The 14,114-nt window shown below is 39.5% G+C and overlaps 1 protein-coding gene across 5 annotated transcripts in view; it reads left to right on the forward strand.

Annotated features, from left to right (window-relative positions):
• The first annotated feature begins 10,317 nt into the window (after window positions 1-10,317).
• Window positions 10,318-14,114, forward strand: part of LOC134534106 (cationic amino acid transporter 2-like) — a 47,344-nt gene continuing 43,547 nt past the window's right edge. Inside the window, exon 1 of one of the 5 annotated variants that reach the window (XM_063372158.1) lies at window positions 10,318-10,531. The gene's annotated coding sequence lies outside the window, so the exon portion shown is untranslated. The remainder of the gene's footprint in view (window positions 10,532-14,114) is intronic. The other 4 variants (XM_063372159.1, XM_063372161.1, XM_063372160.1 and 1 more) reach the window with 4 other exon arrangements.

A 14,114-nucleotide genomic window follows, 5' to 3' on the forward strand; every position in this document is an offset into this window, starting at 1 on the left:
CTTACCGTTCTATGGATATCAAGCATAATACAGTCAAACCTCAAAATATACAAACCTGAAGGAACCATAATTTTGTCACTTAGCAATAATGAGGTTAGTATTAAAAAAATAAAAAAAAATTAAATCACAAAATTTATTATATTTCTAAATCAAATTTAAATAATTTTAAACTTGCACAATTTTATGCCACACAAAAATACTTCTTTTAGGGATTGCGAAATACAATTTTAGGAGTTAGGATGGCTACACCTGTGGCTCAGAAAAATATTTCGTACTGTATTACGCTTCAAAGGCTGTAAGGCAAGAATATAGCGGAGGTTTACAAATTACCTACAGAACGACTAACAACCAACATTTTCAAAGAATAACATTTCTAAGCGTTTTCCCCTGACCAACAACGAGCCAAAGCAATTGTATCAGTATTTTTACATATGAAACTTCACACTGATTCTTTACATTATTCTGGCAAATTTGTATTAACAATTCTTTACTACATTTAACTGTTTATCCTTGAAATAATAACAACTTTGTATTACGTAATCATACTTTTGTATTTAACATATTACTTTGCACTATAATCATATGCAATTTCTAGAGACTGTGAAAACACTTTGTATTAATAAGAGTGTTTATTAACAGGGTTTTCATTAATGAGGCTTTACTGTATATATATATTTTTTTAAATTAAATTAACATTTCGTAACCTCGAAGTGCGATCTCACTGGTCGCCATTTGTTACGTTTCCTTGCATTGTGGAAGCAGCAGACGCGATAGTGAAGTGTTTCGGGAGATCATCCGTCTCCGGTTACGTGATCCGTGTCTCCGTTTCCCGTGCCATTGCAGAACAACCCCCTTCCCCCCTTGGCGACCCACTTCACACGGCCGTGACCTTGGGTCAACCTCGGGCGCCGTCGTGTTTGCGTCTCGGCTCGCGCGGGGAGGTCAAAAGTGGGCAGAATCGAAGTGGCCGAGGTTTTCTGCCACGTTCGCGAACAGCAGAGCTTTCCCTTCCTCCCTGGCACCTTCTTCACCGCCTTTTGCCGTCGTGTCACGGGCGCGATTTCCCCCCTGTCGCCGTCGTGTCGTCCACCTCGCTGGACGCCCTTCCTTGACACACTTGCCTCTGCCAGAGTCTCACCTGGCGGTGGGGGCGGGGGGGATATACATCTAGTACTCGGCCAGAGATGTGAAACATCTAACCTCTGTAAACGGGCAATCTCGCGCGTTCTCGTGTTGCAAATAACATTTTCAACGTGAAACTCAAAGACACGAAATCTAATGTAGAATTTCTTTGAAATAATGTTTACCACTCAAATTTCATAGTTTTTTGAAGTGAAACTTCTAATGCGACTTCCAACAAGGTTGCGTTAAACGTTTAACGCTCTTGGGGCGGGGGAATAGAAAAAGACAGAGCGAGAGTGAATGCGTGTTTCATAGACACATAAATTGAGTGTGTGTGTGTCATTTCTCTATGTCCACGAGGTCTCGCCGCGTCAATTTTCTCCTTGGGGCGAACCCGTCCGCTTGATTAAATAAACAGCTTTTATCGTTGAATGATTCCATGATTTATTTTAGTTTGATTTGATACAATATGATTTCACTAAAAATCAATTTCTACCCCTTCCTATTTTCATTTCCACATTACGAAGTTTCACTTCTTCCGCGTGGAGGGAATCCACGCACTATTTTTCTTTCTATGCACGACGAGAAGACTTGCGTGCCACTTCAGAGGCGATGCCGCGTCAGAAGCACCAGTGAGCATCGCTCAGACACACCAGGCAGTCATACAAATATGTCTGTAGTGTGATGCTCTTATTGGCACAAGAGGGATGGTTGGCAAATGAAATGGGCGTGGTCAGTGTTTCGACCGAGTGCCAGCTCAATTACACGGACAATCAATTAACTGACCTCCGTATTGCATTTCCGAGCCAACCAACCCCGTTAGAAGTATATACATTATAATTCCGCCGCAAATTTTGTTTAGTGGACTGAAGAGAAGTTATGGATATAATTGATACTATTAAAATTTATAACTGGGACACTTTTTTTATCGACATGCCATATTTTGTCTTTTATAAATTAGCAGTCTAATTCTTTATTAAAAAAAAAATAATAATTGGGATTGACCTGGTTTTTAAAACAAAAATTACAGGAAGAATATCTAAAATATTATTAGTATACTACTGGTAGGTAATTAAAAAAAAATAACAATTTTTTTATCAGAATAAGTTTTTGTATTCTCATTTTTAATTTTTCTCTCCTTTTTTACTAAAACGTTCTGTTTCTTCCTCAGGAACACTATCTATTTTGTAATACAGAAATACTCAAATATTACAAACAATATGTAATAGAGAAAATAAAGCAGTCAACAAATAGCAAATCACGGAACGCAGCAGCTGTAAACAGAAGAGAAGACACAGTAAGGTTTCCCTATGTTGACGCATGGCGATCTTTAGTGGAAGCATGGATTGAGCTGGGTTTGAAATAAAACCGGTTTGACACCGGTTTTCGACCGGATTGAACTGGACTCGTTCCAAATAGTTTTTTATCGTTATGTTATTGACTAAACCCTTTAATATCATACAAAAAAAAAATTAAAATTCTTGTATTGAGATGGTTATGATATTAAATGCCTTATGTATGAAAGGAAGTATTTTTAACATACAGTAGTGCCTATATCCTCTATACTTATGATAATAACTAAAATATTCGTGTTAAATATTCAGGGTCCTCCTTTTGTGAAAATACATTTAATATCTACACGCACAAAAAAAATTTACTGCCATGTAGGGTGGTATTTTCGTTCATTTTATCTAACATGGCTACTTTCTTCTAAATAATCTCACGTTTCAGAAAGGTTTTTGTTTAAAACCCGCAACAAACATCTTTTCCACGACCTATTACGATTTTCGAACGTATTCAGTTAGAATTTCCAAGTTATCTAGAAATAAAGCCCCTCTCAAGTATATACACGGAGTCAAGAATACAAAACATCTGCTACAAAAACAAACTCATGTGTAACAGTGGGACCAACCTTACGAATAGTTTTATGTATGTCCACAAAAAGGGCAATAATTCCGATAAAATAAAATTAAATAGCTTTATAACCTTTAAACAATTATTTTCATTCGAAGAAAAAAAAACCTTTAGATAATACGGATTGGTACATTATTTCGATGGTAGTATTAGTAGATAGACTAACTTAAGACCAAAATTGGGGTATTAAATGGACTCCATATCACTTTCAGTATCAAATATAGCCTTTGCGCGGACACTGTATCTTAAAATTACTATTATTTCATTGGCCTTATTTAATTTCAATACATTTATAATTTACAAGCCGGGCTCCTACCGTACCCACTTTATAAATAAGTGTGTTAAATATTCATTAAGTTTTCTGATCATATTCAGTACCTGGTGTGAATTTATTGATGTAATGTAAATAACAGCAGTTTATTTTTTTTTAGATGTATTTGCGCATTTGCGACCTGTTTTATGATCATAAATTACATAGGTTCATTCTTTTTTCAAAAGAGTTTCTGACTATTTGCTTGATTATGGTGTACATACCTGTTGAAGTTATTTTCACCTGTTTGTTTATTTGTATGTGCTACTACGTATTTTTTTAAAGCATTGTTTGTTGTATTTTTTTTGGTTCGTAATCGCGTGGATACAGAGATTGTTCTAGAAGGTTCTAGAACGTTCTAGAACAATCTGGCTGATGCAATGGTTTAAGTGTGAGAGAAAGAGACAGACAGCGCGCACGCTGGACCCGTCTATAAACGTTTAAACCGGGCTTTCGCCCAGTGAGCATGTTTTTGAGGGGCGATGAATTTAAGGTGATATATATATATATATATATATATATATATATATATATATATATATACATACACACACACAAAAAATCCGTCCGGGGTCGGGAAAAATAAGTCCTTTTATCGCACGGTATGATTTGATTTCAAATAAACATCTCCAATCCTACGATTTAAAGCACAACAGAAATACGTTTTTATTTAATTTTTATGTAGCTATTTTATGTAAAAAAAAAACAATAATTTTTACCAAGGAAAGAGACAAGGGGAAATGTTAGTTTAAAGTAACTATTGCAGTGCTCTTAAAAATATTAGGACTCAAACCAAATACTTTATAAATATATTTAAAACTCGTTTATCAATATTAAGTATTCTAAAACTGCAACTCAGCACTCGGCGTCGAGCTTGTCCCTTAATGTCCACATTCGCGGAAGGCAATGACGTGCCACCGCAGTATCATCTCGTTAAGTCTTTCCTCCCCCCCGCCGTGGCCATCTACCCCGCAGCGAGGGTTACGCCAAGTGTTATGAACCACTCAAGTTTCCGCACACGACGCTAGAATTCGCTGCCGGAGCAGCTACGTCGACTATTGAATCATTCTATTGGAACGGCTCCGATAAAAAAAAAAAAAGCGAAAAAATGACTCGGAAAAAAACCCCAACTAAAAACCCCAGCTTTGGACCTAATTTAATGAATTTTTTTTTAAATGCTGGCCCATCTTCATTAAACCGTTGATACTATTGAGTTTCCCTTTGTCTTTGTGAACTTTTAGTTCGCGCACATCCGCCACGAGATGTCACACCTTTCCTTTCACGCGACTTCCGTTCCATTCACGAAACTAATTACTCCTACCGATTGCCGTACATCGAGAGCTATGACGTTACTCATGGATAGAGACCTGAAAAATTCGCGGATTCATTTCGTAATATGCTACAATTCAAATCATTATACCTTAGTGCTGCTTCTACCATTGGTTCCCGGTTAATCTGGAGTAATGAGGGCCAATTAGAGGCTTTTACTCGTGGAAGTGTCGAATCACAGGCTGCCCAGTCGAGACGACTCACAAGTCAACAGCCAATGAACGGTTGGCATTTGCCTGAGTAGGTAGAGGATTGTGGAGTCTATCTTGGAGGTCATTGAACCCACGTATTTTTCCAGTCTCTACTCATAGAAAATTTGGGTCGAAACATGAAATGCCAGAGGGATGCAGGGGCGCAACAACTAAATTTCCAAAAGGCGGGGGGGGGGGGGGGGGAAATATACCTTTTTATAAAGAATCATCGATCCCCCCTATTGAAGCGGGGGGGTCGGGGGGGGGATCCTTTCCCGGGAAAAATTTGTATTTCAAGGTGGAAAAATGGTGCTATTTAAGCAGTATTATTATCTAAAAATTGATTACACAGCACTTTCTTTGCCCGCGTTTGTCCCCCCTTCAAGGTTTCAGAAGGGGGGGGGGGGAAATATATTTGCCCCCCCCCCCCCCCCCCCTGTTGTTGCGCCCTTGGGGATAAGGGAACCAACGTACTCGGAAGGCCCTGAAACGCTAGCGGCGACTTCGGTCGGCGTCCGGCCAACGCAAAACGGGTCTCTCGCTGTCACGCGGCCCGACGGCCTTGGGCGGCCTTCCCTAGACGGGAAACTGCTGCGTGGTCGCGACGACTTTCGCTTTTCCCCCCGGCGAGGGTCGTTCTGCCTCCCTCTTTCGCGAATGTTCAATGTTTTTGTGTATCCCCCTTGCCTCCTTCCTCCCTCCAACCTATCTCTCTCTCTTTCTCTCCGTGTACGACGTCTTGGAGGTCCAAGACCGCCGCTTACGTCGCGTCCGGCAATAAAAATTGTCTTGGCCCAGTTTCTCGCCGTGCCCAGAGGTTACCTCCAGTTTCTTCTGCGCAGAAAACACGGGTCCCACACACGCTGAGCACGTTATTTAATTTTTTTTTGACGTGATGACGATTTTTTTAAATCGGCGAACGCCGGGCTGCACGCACGAAAATAAAACATGGCTCATTGTGTCACGTTCCGCCTGAGCCGAGCGTGCAAGAACCTGGCCAACCACCGCGCGAGAAAATCTTCTAATAATATCAAACAGGTTGAGGTATGCAATTTTTCATCAATGTTTTCTTATGACGTTAACACGTAAAATTATCGTCCGTAAACCGACTTTACAGACAAACACCACCCCCCACCGATAACTATCTTGCATTTCATAATGGGTCACAGATTTTCACGTTAAATTTCTACTAATTTTTTTTTTCGAGAGCTGTAATATGTTGATCTTAATTAGGAACACTTACGTGATTTCAGATAGTATTTTGGAATTATATTATTTAAATATAGTTTACATCATCATCATCATCATCATCATCATCATCATCATCATCATCATCATCAACCGTTTCCAGCCTGCGGCCGGGTCACCAAAGTAAAAAGCCTCCATTTTCCTCTGTCACTCCACCATTCTTCATCCTTCACTTTGTTCCAATCTTCTCTTCTCTCCTGCACCCCGCGCTGCGAATCAAGTGCAGGTTGCAAGTCTTCAGGACTCGGTCCCACACGCAGTTTTTCTGTCATTACTTTTATTTGAGCGCTATTTATAAAAAAAAAAACTGTGTATGGAGTCAACGAGCGACGGAAGTGAAACTTCTAGCTTATTAGAGATAAATTATTTACATTTGCAATCAAACTATTCACATAAAAATGAATGATGCTTATAAAGTTTATTGCACAATACAATAACTCTTTCTCACACACATACTCTATGAAATAAAATAAAAGAACTATGGCAGCGTCGATCGTCAGCCGTTACGAAAACTGAGGAGTGTACAAACACAAGCAGCGTTACGAGAATTCCGTAGCATCACTGCTGCGTCATTTATACCTCTCCCCTGCCGTCTCCCCTTCCGGCCGTTACAATTAGCATACAGCATGCTGCGCTAAGTACATATCCCCCCTCCCCTCCTTGACGTCTTCCCATTCGTCTGCTAGCGCATGCGTTGGAGTGGCGTCGCCGCTTACACATCCTTCTGCTCTACCGGTTCCCCCACCACGCACCTAACCACCTGTTAAAACTCACAATGATAGCCAAAAGAATGATAGTGCACAGGGCCGGATTTAGAGGTCTGGAGGCCTCGGGGCAACAGAGGAGCGGAGGCCCCCTGGCCCCGAATTATTTTACAAATAAAATGAACAATTTTTTTTTTCAGTCGAGTTTTCCAATAAATAATTTATTGTGAAATCAAGTAGATTCTCTTAGTATTTAAAAACATACATAAATATAATCGGAGACAAGAATTATATGAAATTAAATTTTAGTGTTAATGAGTATTTCTGTCAATATTTAACAATAATATAATCACGTATGTACAAAGTACTGTAGGTAAAGGTAAAACAGCGAAAAAAGAATATAAAAGGAAAATATGTTTACTAGTGTTTACTTGTCGGAATTTGAAAGATTTTTTTTCCAAAGTCTCTATTGTGGGGGCCCTCCGTTTGCGGAGGCCCCGGGGCTTTCGCCCCGGTTGCCCTCCCCTAAATCCGGCCCTGATAGTGCACTACCTATTACAAGACTTCATTGGCGTTATTAATAATAAAATTATGGTAGTCACCGTTTAAATACAGAAATGGAAGTTTTCTGAGAACAGGAAGGAACATGAGAATGGAAGAAAAAAAAACCCTAGCTGTAAGCAGATCACGTCGAGGATTTCACAGATGTTTTCGTATGCGAATGTGTTTCGGGCCTGATTTACCACTACCCGCTTACCTTTCGACACGAAGCGGTAGCCTATCCAGCAGGCGCTTATTTATTACTCATCCAAGTCTTCGGAATGTCATCAGTTTAAGGCATGCACTAATCGCGATAAGATTTCGAGACTAGCTGAGTGGTGAAACATTGTTGCGGTGTCTGTGTTTCGTTATTCTATGATTTTCTCCCAGGTACATTTATACCGCAGGCACACTAACCCCAGTTCTCCCGCGCGTTCTGAATGGGCAGGCTAAAGACGTCTTACAGAGAGTCGTCAATTACAACGAAGAAACTGTTTGCACGGGAATACTTGATTACAGTCAAACAAGTGCTTAGATGGTGTCGCGAAATATGCATTACCTTACTGATCACTCAGAACCTCATATTAACCCTATGTAAGTATTTTTTCTTTCAGTTTTTAATTTGGTTTTATAAATAGGATGCATATTTTGCTGTATAGATTTTTTTTTTAAAAAAATGTGTACAGTAACAATTTAAATTTTAGTAAATTTTAATAAATATTTAGTAACTCGTACAATTTTTACTTTTTGTTTTAAAATTCAATTCATCGTTTCTGCAACTGCATCTTGACCAAACTTTGATTAGAGAGTTACATTAATAACAAAGGTACGGTTATCTAACTTCAATAATCTTGCTGTACACTTGTGACTAGAAAGAGCAAAAAAAGTATGCTTACTAATAACTGACTAGAAATACACTTAAGTGTGTTTGTGCGATATAGAGAGAGACCGAGAGAGAGGGAGAGAGGGAAAGAGAGAGGGAGAGAGAGAGAAAGAGAGAGAGAGGGAGAGAGTAACAATTTAACAACAGTTATGAAAATAATTAGAAATTAACTGGACAAATGCAAGTCAAAAGTTTAGTTTATTTTTATTTGGGATCGTATATTTACGTTTACTTAAATACTTACTTTTATTTTTTTTTAAATTGTCTTCCTTAATATCGTTTATGAAATTTTTTTAATACTTCGCGACTGTAAAGCGTCTCTGTGAGACTTTATAAGAAGTGACCACAAAATTTTATAGGGAATGTATCACTACGATATACATATATATCATACGTAAAAACGCCCGTGAAAAAAACCCATTTTAGCCTTTTCCGCAGTAAAAAAAAATTCCTAAAACAAAATTATGAAACAAAACTACCCAAAACAAGTGAAATGACTCTTAAATTCTATCCGTAACCAGACAAACATTGTCTTGGGAACCGTTTGAAAACGCCGTGTTTCAATTTTTCGTTTTTTTTTTACCTTTTTTTAAAGGTCTATTTATAAAATTTTAACTTTATACTTCCCTTGAATTTGTTAGCTTTGCACGAAGCTGACTTATTTGAAGTTATGTCTTGCAACTGCGCGCTTCTTTGTACCTTACTTAGCCCATCCAGAGCGTAAGTGTGAGTCATGGTCGCAAACCCAGGGTAACGTTAACTTGCAAACCTATTTACATGGTACCATTTTTGGTTTTTAAATCTACGTATATTATGTACTATATTGGATATGATATCAATTTTTATAACTATCGCCGTTTTACAGTTGAAGAGACATCAACAAAAAATCTCTCTAAAATTGCCAACTTAGACAACCTCGTAAGTTGTCATAATTCTTCAAAAAAATAATTAAAATACAATCCTGTTCTACTCAACTATTCTCTTACAACCATATTCCCACATTCTAATGTAAAAAAAAATCGACTTACTTTATACACGATCGTCGTACACCTTGAAGTCGTGCTCACGTAAAATGTTTGCTAACTGTTAGTGATGTTACAAATTTATAAATAAATATTAGTATATTTTAAATTTTGTATACAAATAAAATTATTAAATGAGGTTCGTTTATAATTTAAGTGAACCTTATACAGGTTAAGTTGCAGTCCTGTGATTGCCTCTCAATAAGCTTGGTAACTTTCTACTGAATTGGGAACATAACAAAATTCTTATATTTAAATTATTTTAAAATAATATATGTCTATTTAGGTCCGTCTAAAGCTATGTCCCAAATCGTGTCCCAACGGACACTGATAGCTGATTGGTCCACGTGACCCTCTGACATGGATGGTGTGGGCGATGGTCCTATCTCCTTGGTTCCAATATATTGGTCGACTTGTACCTTTTGGTAGCACAGAAGAATGATCACTCGTAATAGTAGCTGTTTCCGGTTACTTTTTTTTAAAAGGTAGACAGAAAAACAGAAAATAACGGACATTTATGAGTTTATTTTTGCCTTAAGAATATTCAAATATTATTGAACTCCCACAAATTTCACAAGCTAGCTAAATAATCAAAACTTAGCTGCGTACACATTTACAAAGCATGAAAATAGTATAAAAAGAATAGAAAAAAAATATTTTGGCGCTCTATTTTACTGCGCTCTGGTGAAAACGTTTGAAATCAGTAGATTCGGACATCGGACCTAGACATGGTAGTTTTCTGTGCGACAATGTGACTTCATTCACATTACGACAAGGACATGGATTACCCACAGGTTCGGACTGTTGTTGACGGGCTTACATGTGCAAACACAACGCCACGAAAGACGAGACGATTTCCATTCGAATCGTACACAACCGCCGCGGTGCGAATCTATTCGTTGGAGCACGCGATTCGGCGACGCGGGAGTGGCGCGGTGCTAGTTCGCGGCACCGCCGCTGAGATGTCGCCAGTGGTCCCGGCAGAGCGTTTCGCGCCCGCGAACAGGAGAGGAAAAAGGACAAAGAGAGAGATAGAGAGAGAGAGAGAGAGTGAGTGAGTGAGAGGACGCGCGGTGGTGGGTGGTTCGCTGTACGGTTACTCCGCTCGGGTGGTAGCCCTGCGCCGTTCGGCGGATCGCAAGCGTGCAGCGCAGCGTAGCGCGTGTCAACGACGTGTTCGCGGCGGCTGCTATGCTGGCAGTAGGACCGCGCGGCGCGCCTGCGCGGAACTGCAGCGACCGCTTCAAGTAGCTCGCTTCTCTTCGCCGGTGAGTACCACATGCTGCGAAACGAAAAATCCGGACAAGGCGGATGGATTCGCGACGGTTGATGACGTCACCTGTCGTCCCTGCTGTACCATTTCCGCGTTGAGCCAACTCAGATGCGCGCTGAACGTCGTTGCAGTGTGTTTGGTGTCATGTCATTGGAATACGCGAGGAGGAGGGAGGGAGAGGGGATGAGTTGAATATATCCATCCCCCCCCCCCCCCCCCCGTAAAAAAGTGTCCTGAAAAGATATATAATTACCACCAACAAATGAAAAGAATTTGAAAGCAATCTCAGAAAAGAAGTACTATCTATCTCTCTCTCTCTCTCTCTCTCTCTCTCTCTCTCTCTCTCTCTCCCCACCACCCCTAAATTGAAATGAAATTCTGCGTACGCTACTGCTTCACGTATTTCTAATGCGTCTTTATACGTAGGACCTAAATGAATGTTACTTTGGACTAGTCGGTGGTAAAACTTCTAACCCAGTGCGCGCGAAGTGGAAACAATCTTGAAGTCTTCAAACTAAGCCCGCGAGTTCTAGATTTTATTTACGAATTCCGTCAAACCTTGCCACGAACTCTGCCTTCAATGCCCGCGCTGAATCTGCCCCAGACGTCCACCTGTAGACAAACGTGTAATTAATTTACGCCAGACACGTCTAACGGTCTAAGATAACCACGAGCCAGTGATTACCGCCAATGAGATTTAAGGCCCGAGCGGCCGTGTTTATTCTGATGGAAGTTCAAATAGGTAGGGATATTTTTTACATAACAAACAGCTAGTGTGAACATCACAGGTTTTAGATTTTGAACGAGGTCATGACACGCAGTTGGCCGTGTAATCTCTTTTTAAACGAAGGCATTTTTAAAATATTTAACAATGAATAATTTTGATGCCGTAATAACGATTGAAACTAATTAGACGTCTTTAGGTTGCCATCTCTCCCCCTTAATATCTAAATATATATAACTCAAAGGTGACTGACTGACTGACATAGTGATCTATCAACGCACAGCCCAAACCACTGGACGGATCGGGCTGAAATTTGGCATGCAGGTAGATGTTATGACGTAGGCATCCGCTAAGAAAGGATTTTGATTAATTATACCCCCAAGGGGATATATATATATATAAATAAGCGAAATACCACTCACTGACTCACTCATCACGAGATCTATAAAACTATACACCCGATTGACTTGAAATTTAGCATAGTTACGCATTTACACTAAGAACGAATTCTGCGGAAATCCGATCCCAAGAGGAGTTTCGGGGGCGTAATATATCAAAATTTCCAGTTTTTGGTAGGAAATCACCATGGCAACGGCTGTTGCTTTGTTGATGCTTCATTCGTATCTATGGCAACGACTATTTCATTGTTAGTGCAGTCCTCATCACCATTGAAATATTGCGGGTACTTTAATTATCTAAAATTGCCCTTTTTTTCAAGTATATATATTTTACAGACTTCAGTGGCGTACCCACAAGGAGGGGTATGTATAATGAGCGGCGCAAGAGTGATCTGCCTGTAGACTGCCGTAGCGAAGTACGGGTACATCAGTTGTACGTTGCGTGCACGAGTCGGGAAACCATCGGTGCTATTCATTTTCTCTCCGGTACATTATACAGCATTGTAATCAATTATCACTGAATTTTTTTTATTTACCATTACTGTAAATGGGAGATGTGGCTTAATTTTTTTCAATTAGTATAGCCGTGCGAAGCCGGGTCGGGCAGCTAGTTTAGCTATAAAATTCCAGAGTGTCCACTCAAGTCTACCGACATGAATAGAATGCAAGCTCGTTTAAGCCTCAGTTACATTGAGCAAGTACTTCATATTTAACTTTATACCGACTCTGCTACACAAATTAAAATACTTACTATATCATTCCATAATTTCTATTGATATAGTAGAACCTCGTTTATCCGGACCTCGTTGATCCTGATCTCCGGATAATCGGGATCAGATTTGTAGACGTTTTATTAAATGTTCGCATAACAATTTAACTGCATTACCAAGAACGTAACTATAAGTAGCCTATGCCAAATATTCACTTTTTAGTCTGATTCAATGTACGGTTCCTACATAGATGGTACAGTTATGGCAATGAATTGTTTTTTGTTGAGTTTAAAAAGCGCACCAGCAGACTAACATCATGGCGTACTTGGAAAGCGTTTGCATGACTATTTCGTCAAAATGCTTTACATGTTTTAAACAGAAGAAAATGGTCGAATTATTTCTTAAGAATGATGTGAAAATTTAATTTTATAGAATTTTTAAACGTTTCTTAAACAATATAGGTCATATATACTATCTATTATTGTTAAAAAAATCCTTAGTTTTATCGTACTAAACGGCAAGTCTTTTTAGTTAAGGTTTTTGATTTGCTTATTACCCAAATTACCCAGATTAACCGTAATTATATTATCCGGATTGCCTTTTTGGTCCCAGTTAGTCCGGATAAATTATTCCGTTCACGCGAACGAAGTTACAGATATTCACATAAAATTTTTGAATAAAAATTTTATTTTTGCCCCACATATTATGAAAATGTAAAATTTCGCGAATACATCTGATGACAGGAAATAATCTAAAGAATTACAATAGGATTAATTGCTTTTCGCGATTCGACCAAAGATAATTTGACACATCTCGGAAATATTTTTCTCCTTCCTGCGTGTCCTCTCGTTGCGAATAAATTCACCCGATGTCGTAATCTAGCTGGCTCGCTGATTGGGCGAGCGCTTTGCTCCAGCGAGCTAAGGTTGAATGAAGACCGGTACACTTTTCTCTCTGCTCGCTCGCCGTTGGTGTGTTCTGACGTGTCGCTGAAGTCCCTGTAAAGGAAATAGATCGTGGCCTCTAGGTTTGAGACCACGCACGTAGAAATTGTAGGCATAACATGTCCGACTGTCCCAATTTATTTGATGGATCAATTGAAAACATTTCGTCCAAATAATATCCCTCAAACAGCTTAGTTTGTAGATTGTAGTTGGGAACGAAAATCTGACACTAATGCATTTCATTAACCGTGGCACTGTCACAATTAGATGCTTCTTTCGAGCGCAAAGTATGTTCCGTTACGAAAGGTTATCAGTGAAACAGATTTCAGTGGACTTGAAATTACATAACACCAGCACGAGCAACTATTTCTACATGGTGAAGGCTGACTTCGTAGCAGTTGACCTTGAAGTAGAGACAGGAAAAATTCACGAGTTCATTTCGCGATAGGCTAAAATACAAATAGTTATACCTCAATGCAGCCTCTGTTATTGGCTCACAACTCACCTAGATGACTCTGGGCCAATGAGAAACACCCAACCAAAGCTGTATCGAATCACAAGCTGCTACGTTGGGACGTCTCACAAGACAGCAGCCAATGAGTGGGTCACATTTGACCGAGTGTAAGTAGAACTATGGAGTTCATCCTACAGGTCATTGAACCCGCGAATTTTTCCGGTCCCTACCTTGAAGCAAGACGCTGTGCGCGAATTTTTATTTATCTTTTCTCTGTGTTAAAGTATCAGTAAGCATATAAAATATCCAGGTTTGCGATGCTAACATTCACTGAAGAACGCTCTCGCT

The sequence above is a fragment of the Bacillus rossius genome, chromosome 7, assembly GCF_032445375.1.
Source record: "Bacillus rossius redtenbacheri isolate Brsri chromosome 7, Brsri_v3, whole genome shotgun sequence".
Taxonomy (NCBI): domain Eukaryota; kingdom Metazoa; phylum Arthropoda; class Insecta; order Phasmatodea; family Bacillidae; genus Bacillus; species Bacillus rossius.